Raw genomic sequence first — 9069 nt, forward strand, 5'->3', positions numbered from 1 at the left:
TATCCGTCTCGGTATCCTGCGTTCTTTTCCTGGACTATTCGGCTCTAATTTTACTTGATCTTGTCCGCATCCGGTTCCCTGTCGACGGGACAGCAGTTACTTTCCCTTCGCTTCTTGTTTTTACTCGATGATTCCCTGTTTCCGCGTCCTTCTGCATAGAAAACATCAATTATTTAGTGATTGAGCTTCGTTTGTCCATTTTCACATAATTTATCAAAACCCTTATATTCTTTAGACTCATAATGCAGAAAAGGTTAGAAATATTATTGAAAAACCACTAGATTGCTTGTCAAAAAGCATACCTTCCAAGTGCTCCACAACATCCATCACCAAGCGCGACACTATCTAGTGATTAACAATACATTATATCATCGTGGTGCAGATACAGTTCTTCGGTGTTGCCTCACTCATGAAGAGGCAGAGCACGTTTTAAATGACTACCATGCTGGGGCATGTGGAGGTCATCTTTCTAGCATATCTATTGCATAGAATGTCTTGCGCGCAGGCTAATTACTAGCCAACCTTATTCAAAGATTGTGTCAAGGCCATCCAGTAATGCCATCCTTGTCAATTATTCACAAATAAAATGTACGCCCCTCCAGCCCTACTGCATCCAGTGATCTCTGTTGGCCCTTTTGCCAAATGGGGGATAGACTTCGTCACCTGTAATCTCGTTTCCTCTGTTGGACACAACTATATCATAGTAGTTGTGGACTATTTTACGAAATGGGCTGAAGCCCTTCCTACCTACAGCGCTAATGGAGAAACTGTGGCACTATTCCTATTCAATCAGGTTATCTGTCGTTTTGGTGTACCCCGCATAATCGTTACAAACCATGGATCTCACTTCCAAAACCATATGATGTCTGACTTAACGTCGTTGCTTGGTTTTCATCAGGATCAATCATCCTCCTACTACCCCCAAGCTAATGGTCAAGTGGAAGCCGTAAATGGCGTCTTAAAAACCATGATCTATAGGTTGGTAGGAAACCATAAAACCAATTGGCACCGAATGTTATATTCAGTGCTATGGGCATACCGAACTTCAGTAAAGACTACCATGGGCTTTACACCTTTTCAACTGGTGTATGGCCTAGAAGTAGTTCTACCCATTGAGTGTTAGATCCCTTCCCTAAAACTAGCCATTGAACTCCTGCCCAGCACTACTGCCGAAGAAGAATGCTTACTATACCTTAATCAGCTAGACGAAACTTGTCAAGATGCAAAATTAGCAATCAAAGCTCACAAGCGCGAGGTAAAACCCAGGGAAAATTTTAAGAACCCCCCCAAATTTATAAATATAATAAATGGGCGAATCTCCATGGTATATAGGAAAAATGGAAGGCGATTTTATCAATAATATAATATGTATATATAATTTTTTGGCGAATCTCTCACCAGGCATGGCGAATATTTTACTCAATTATAAAATCTTGTAAGATCTTGCCGAGTATTTCACTAAATAATAAAACTTTGTAAAGTTGAATCTTAGCATAGGCTACATGCTGGTTTAATTCCCCCATTTAAATAGGCTACATTCCAGGTGAATACCATGGGTCAATACCATGTGCCATTTTGGTGAATACCATGGGTCAATACCATGTGCCATTTTTATTTTTATTAATTCTAATATTAGGGTTAATAATGGTTTTTTGCATGGTATTAATAACAATCTAGTCCATGGTATTTGTCCCATAGTATTTTGGCCATAGGTTTTGCCTAAATATAACCCATTTTTTGAGTGTTCGTAAATATAAGATGACTTATGGAGTAAATATAAAAAAATGTTTTATTTGTTTACCATACCTCTCGTTTATTTATATTTTTATTAATTTACCATACCTCTTTTACAAATATGGTATTTGGCCCATAGGATTCACTTAAATAAAACCTCTTTCTTGAGCCTTCATAAATAGAACGAGGGTTATGGACTAAATATAAAAAGAGGTTTTATTTATTTACGATACGTCTAGTTTATTTATATTTTTATTTATTTACCATAACTTTTGAGTAAGTATAAAAAGACGTTTTATTTATTTACCATACCTCCACTTTACTTATATTTTTATTTGTTTACACCCTTACATGTATATAAGGTGACTTATGGAGTAAATATAAAAAATGTTTTATTTAGTGACTTATGGAGTAAATATAAAAAATGTTTTATTTATTTACCATACCTCTCATTTATTTATATTTTTATTAATTTACCATACCTCTTTTATAAATATGGTATTTGGCCCATAGGATTCACTTAAATAAAACCTATTCTTGAAAATGGGCGAATGGATTCACTTAAATAAAACCTATTCTTGAAAATGGGCGAATGGAAGGTTGTAAGTCCTAATTTCAAGGGCTAAATTTACCTTTTTTACCCTCTCCCTTAAAATAATGTGGGCTATTTGAGGTGATTTGTAAAAATGTATTATGATACAAAATATTCGCCACTAAAAATTTAAAACCCCTTAATTTCGCCAAAGGGCGAACATTCGCCCCTAAAATTATCCTTGGTAAAACCCCAATATGAAAAAAAGGTTAACCTTCGTTCTTACCAAGAGGGTGACCTTGTGTTGCTCTATGATCAAAAACATGATCTCTTGGGGGCAGGTACGCTTCAACCCTTATGGCTAGGTCCCTATGTCGTCAGGAAAGTCCTCTCCAAAGGGGCATATGAATTACAGGACTGGGAAGGAGTCCCACTCAAGGAGCCCAGAAATGGACTCTATCTCAAAAAGTATTATGCCTAGTATTGCACTACGCATGTGCTTTGTAACATTACATAAAAATTCCAAAACCAAAAAATACAATAGAGCACTTTTCATGATATTTTATTTCTCTTTAAAAAAAATAAACATCTCCAAGTTTTCATCATTGAGCTCGTTAAATCTATGTGATGATGGTTAGAGAACTTTTTGATATATTTTATTGCTCTTTAAAAAATATAAACCTCTCCAAGTTTTCATCGTTTCTCTCGTTAAATCTATACAACGATGCTCTGAGAAATTATTTTTTGATCTTTTTCTAGCTCATTAAACTGAAAAAGACCAAGGGAGCATTCTTTTTAGGTTCTTTTTTCTCGCTCTTTAAACTAAAAAAATCTCGAGCTTTGGATTTAGGCTCGTTAAACTTTATAAAAAGACCCGAGCATTCTTTTAGGTACTTTTCTCACTCATTAAACTGAAAATTCCCAAGTTTTTGTTACCGAACTCGTTAAAAATATATGGCAGTAGCAAGAGAACTTTATTTTTTGGGACCGTTTCTTGCTCTTAAATTGAAAAATCCCTGATTTTTTCCCCTCCTTCGAGCTCGTTAAAATTATGAATAAGGGATGAGCCGTTCTTTTCCCTCCTTTTCTCGCTCACGAAACTAAAAAAGATACCCTGAGTTTTCTTCATTTGACTCATTAAAAATTTTGATGAAGGTATTGAGTTTGTCGTTGCGTGACTCATTAAAAATTCATGATGAAAAATGAGTTTAGTCTGTCGCCTCATACTTGTAACAAAATGAGGTCGACATCTATTGAAAATAGGTTTCTCTTTATCCAGGTTCAATAGATTAACTTACAGAAAAGTAACTGATCCGGGTATACTATTAACCTTTTGCTGCACTCGGTTAACAACTATGACAAAGGGACCACCATGGAGTCTCTCTTTACGATCTTTTCAGACTCTCTAAATATGAAAAGACCACTGAGTTGTCTAGTCTAGACTCTTTAAATTACACAGACAAGATATAGAGTCATTCTTTTTACAATACTTTTCAGGCTCTTAAAAACATGAAAAAATCGATGTTTTTTCCTGTCTTTACTCATTAAACTAATCAAATAGGGCAAAGAGACGCTCTTTTTGTGGTCCTTTTTAGACTCTTTAAATATGAAAATATCGATGATTTTACCCATCTGGACTCATAAAATTAATCAGATGAGGAAAATGGACAATACAACTGTATTCTATATTTGAAAGCGTGGTTTGGCAGGAGTCGTTCCCTTGAACATGGCACTCCCTCAGATAAACCTCCTTTTTGATGGCCTCTCAATATGAACCCTACCATCCTATGAGTTTTAGCCTATATACCCTGATGGAATTGCGTCTCTGTATCCTAACACTCTGTAGTGTTCATGAGTCTAGTGTTGTCTGGTTAAAACCGTTTTCATGCCTTCTATTGTTCAAAGGTTACCCATTTGTTTCCTCCATCAACCGATCAAACATATCCTTTCATCATGCCCTCCGTTGTGTAGACCCAAATGCTCAAAAGATTCCTCAAAAAACAAAATCATTCTTGTTCCGTTTCGTGTCGATTGATGTAGGACACATTATTGCCTACCTTTCGACAGGTTTCTTCCTATCAACTTCAACACTCTATCTCGGAAGACAACCCAGAAACACATTCAGTGCCTTGGTACTTGCAGACATTAGTGGCAGGTTACCTTGTGTTTGATCAGGGGTTCTCATTATTGACTCCTGGTTGAGCGATTCTACGGGTGTTCGACGACAAAGACATCTTTCACACTCGTTAGATTGCACTGTGCATCTTGGAGACCATCACCATTATCGATGGCCTTCCTCACGTCTATTAACGGTCTCCCTTATTGACTGGTAATCAGATGATTTTGTGCATGTTTGATGTCAACGCATATTTTCACATGTATCGATCTATGTTGTTCAGTGAAGCGGAAATCAAGACCTTGGGTAGAGGCTTGCATCATTCAGCCTTGTTTCCTCTCCCAAGCTGCGGATATTGTTTTTTGGAGACAACTATTTCAGGATGATCCTATTATGACACTGGACCCGCATTGTGCTTATCGGTGGCTAGTATCGTCATATCTCTTTTGAGAAGATTACTCTGACATAGCTACTGAGCATGGGAATGCCTGACTCAGGACATGATTTTAGCAATTTTATATATATGTGTTGTATCAGGTTTCCCTTGCCGCCCGAAGCTTCTCTCTCTCTACATTTTGACAGGAATTACACTTTCAGTAAAGTATTTTGGCCATCGTCTCTATCTCTGATCTCATACTTTAGGGGGCATCTGTTATACAATAGAATGACCTCCTCATCAACTCAGAGGTGAAAGACATGATGACTGAAGCAAATACCACAATTGCAAGCCCTGATTCCACAGTAACGTTGGTTGCACACTGAAAACCTACTTTATAAAGCTTGTTACCAAGCCTACGGGAGCGTTAATGACCGCACTAACTCATGTTACTAGTGAGGGGACATCGTTAGTGAAACTTGATGAAGTTCAATGGGTCAAAGGAATGAATTGGCTCATAAATATCTAGATATTTCTTCCTAAAATTATGTAAGAAAAGCAAGGAAACATCCAAAATCGAGATATTTGGAGGATTTCTAATCTGAGAAAAGGAGGCAAATTGGAAAGAGCTGAAAAGCATGGCAAGTTCATTACTTTTGCCCTAGTGAACTCAAGGAGGAGCTTGGCAGCCCTAACTCAATTGCGATATAAGCAAGGTGAGGGTTATTGTGAAAGAGGTCAAAGCATTTGAAAGGACAGCCTACTAAGCTGTTGTGAACTGTCACATACTTGAAGAATTGAGCTAGAAGAGAGATAGAGAGAGAGAGAAGCGGAAGGGGAAAAGAAATACTGATACAACAGATGGTTGTAATCACTCTTCCATTATTAATACAAAACTACAGTTGTGTTCCCTACTCCATGGTGTTGGTAACCTTGTTCATTAATTTGTTCATTCGATACTTGTTTAGATGAGTAGTTTAGTTATATGCAAATAGATGTTCATTGTGCATTCATATATTGGCTTTCAAGGTTATACGCGGTGATTTTGTTTGCCTTTCCTTTGTGCAAGAATTGATTTGGAGCCGACTTTGAAGGAGTTATTCTTGGTTGCATTGAGATCTCCAAAAAAATCTAGAAGGAGACTTGAGGTAATCCTCTTTCCATACTTTGTTAATTGATATTGATAGATGAACATGTGTATAACTTGGTAGCATCTGTAGATAATCTTACAGTCTGTTGAAGGTCCCAGGAAGGCCTTTGAGGGTAGCTTTCATTCTCCATACACTGTGCATTTTACCCCATAGCAACGAGATAGTTCTTGGACCATTGTTCACCCTTAGTGGAGAGGAAAGTAACTTCAACCACAAAATCAACAACAACCGCCATTTCCAAGTCACCAAGCTTAGCTCACTTTCCATTAAAAGTGGAAGTGAAAGCTTTGAAAATGCCACTGTTAAACCCTTGGAACTATGGTATAAATTTTTACCAACCAACTTTCTGAATAGGGAATGGTATTCTTCATAAATCTTGGTGGTCACTCCCTTCCAGTTCCATTCTAGCTACAAGCGTGGGTTTTGACAAAAATCAAATATGAGCGAGGGTTTAGCTCAACAGACTAAAATTAAGCATATGAAAGGTTAAAATATTGGAAATTTATAGAAAGACCAAGAAAGATGAAGAGAGAAACGAAACCAGAGAAATTTCCAAAATGAAAACCCTACAAGGTAACTCAAAATACCACCATGCATAGTTTCAAGAATATACCATAGCTCTTTCATGACAATAGGAAATTTTATTGATTTACAGATTGAATTATGGCTACGGGTTACGGTGTATACAGGTGTTACGAGGTGAGAGCACCAAATGGGAAACATAATATCTAATGCAAATCATACCCAATCCATCTCGCACCACCATATATCATTTAGGATATGGAGATGATAAATGTCAATATCACAATTTAATTGCACCAAAACATTACATTATCACATAAATCATACCATAACCATAGTTTCAACAAACCCAAAGTTATATATATGGATTTTTAATACAAGTCATGACCGCCATAATAATACATTAATTCATGCATCGAAACAAATATCAACCAAATATTTTTCCCATTCAAAAACAACACAAATGAAAATATAAAAATTTTAGAATCATTAATGAGAAATATATAACCAGATATGAACATATAAAATGAAATCACCATAATATATAATCAAACTTTGAATCAAATCATAAAATCAATGTTGTTATATGATACAAGGCTAATGAAATTTCATAAGGCCTATTGTAATGCAACATTATTATTATTTATATGAAAGAAACAATTACACACAAGGATCTAGACCAAAATTGGTTGGAATCTTAGAAATTATAACCTCATGAAATGGCATTAAAGCATATATCATATTGTTGTTACAAAACCAAAATAAGGGAACAAAGTACTAGAAAAAAAAAATTGTTTATTAAAACCACATAACCAAATTCACTAGGATCCAGATAACAACCAAAACTAGAAATGTACATTTTCAACAATAAAAAGAAAGGAAAAATGCAAACAAATAGAGGGGTACATATCATTTCAAAAATGAGAGGGGAGTCGGTTGGGTTGGCAACAACTCTATATAAGTCAACAAGATTTCTTGGTCTGATAATACATATATGGGTGTCGTCAACCCTAGCCCTTTCTCTCCTCTTACCCTCACTCTCTCACTTTTATCTCCAACTAATTCAAGCTACTCTACCCAAGCTTCCTTGAGCCACTCTCCTAGACAAAAAAGAAAAAGTATATGATTACGAAATGGAGGTTTCTTAACTAGTAGTTCTCTCTCTTAATTACACATGTCTTATATCTATAAGTTAGGTTCCACTCTATCCTCACAAAATTTCTACATTTTTACCTCAAGGACAACTTAACATAACTTCCTATCAATGTAGATCCTTCTAGATTAAAATATATTACATATTAAAGAAATTTCTAAAGGGAACCAACTCCCTTGGTAAAGTCCTGGAGACCACTACTGCTTCATAGTAATGTTGCAAAGGAATATCTCCATTTACCTTTCAACTCATTTCTCCACTCAAATATGTCATATCACAATTTGCAAAAGTATTTGATCTTGAGGAACATTAGGTATTGATCAAGGTCTATTCTAGAAATGGATTATAGCTAATATACTCAAGTGTTTGGTATATTAGGATGAATTATATTACAATTATAAGTTGTGTAACTTTCACTAGTTTCCTACAAAGCATATGCATATATAGAGACATATTAATCATGTTACTAGACATAATGAAAAACCTTATAATAAATTAATAAATTCACAAGCTACATTTTTTATAGCTTATTTATTTGTATTCATTTGTTTTCAGACATTGCATTGAAGTACTCATACAAGAAATTGTTGAAGCTACGAGATTGTTGAAACTTTATAGGGAAATAACATAATAATGAAATAGAATGAAAATTAAATATGCATATGTTACATTTAACTGAATATTATAGTTTGATTAATACAACTATGAACTTAAAAATTTAGTATAGGATGAACTAGTGCATTTCTCTGATCTCAAATAGAAGAGGAATTACTTAATTTTAAACCATGTGTTAAACTGGGTTTGAGGGATATAGATATGTAAATTAGTTATGCTACATCACCATGTCTAGTTATGTAATTAAGGGCCAATTCTTATATATAATATGATCTTTATGGGTTACTATTATACAAGTTAGGCATTATAGGGATTTATAGTGGTTAGAAGTTGTAATGATGTGTGTGTGTGTGTGTGTGTGTGTGTGTGTGTGTGTGTGTGTGTGTGTGTGTGTGTGTGTGAGTGAGACAAAGGAGAAAGAGAGAGAGAAATTAGGGTTTAAAGGAGATATTAGCAAGGCATGATAGGGGATAAATGACTCTCTATAAAAGGTGTTACTAGCTAACGACTATAGTGGTTATATGTTATCATAATTAGGGGTTATACATGATATCGATTATTGGTGATGGGTGTAGGGAGTTACGGATTAGTTAGACAAATAATTGTAAGGATTCATGGTCAAGGGTCAGTGGGTAGGGTTTAAGTTTGATAAGAAGTGTTAGGAATGATATGGGTTATTAGGAGTTAAGGACTATTAAGGTTAATAGTTATCAAGGTTTAGAGTTGGGGGGTGATAGGATAGGGCTTTAAGGTAATGGAGTCTAAAGGTTATATGTGTTTAAGTGGTTATAACATAGGGGCATTCAGTGAGTTTAAGTTAAAGGTGATCAAGATTAGAGAATAACATAAGTTACTTATCAAGGGATATAA

The sequence above is a fragment of the Pinus tabuliformis genome, chromosome 6 (assembly GCF_031772625.1).
Source record: "Pinus tabuliformis cultivar Carrire ecotype Pingquan chromosome 6, CPIR1, whole genome shotgun sequence".
Classification (NCBI taxonomy): Eukaryota; Viridiplantae; Streptophyta; class Pinopsida; order Pinales; family Pinaceae; genus Pinus; species Pinus tabuliformis.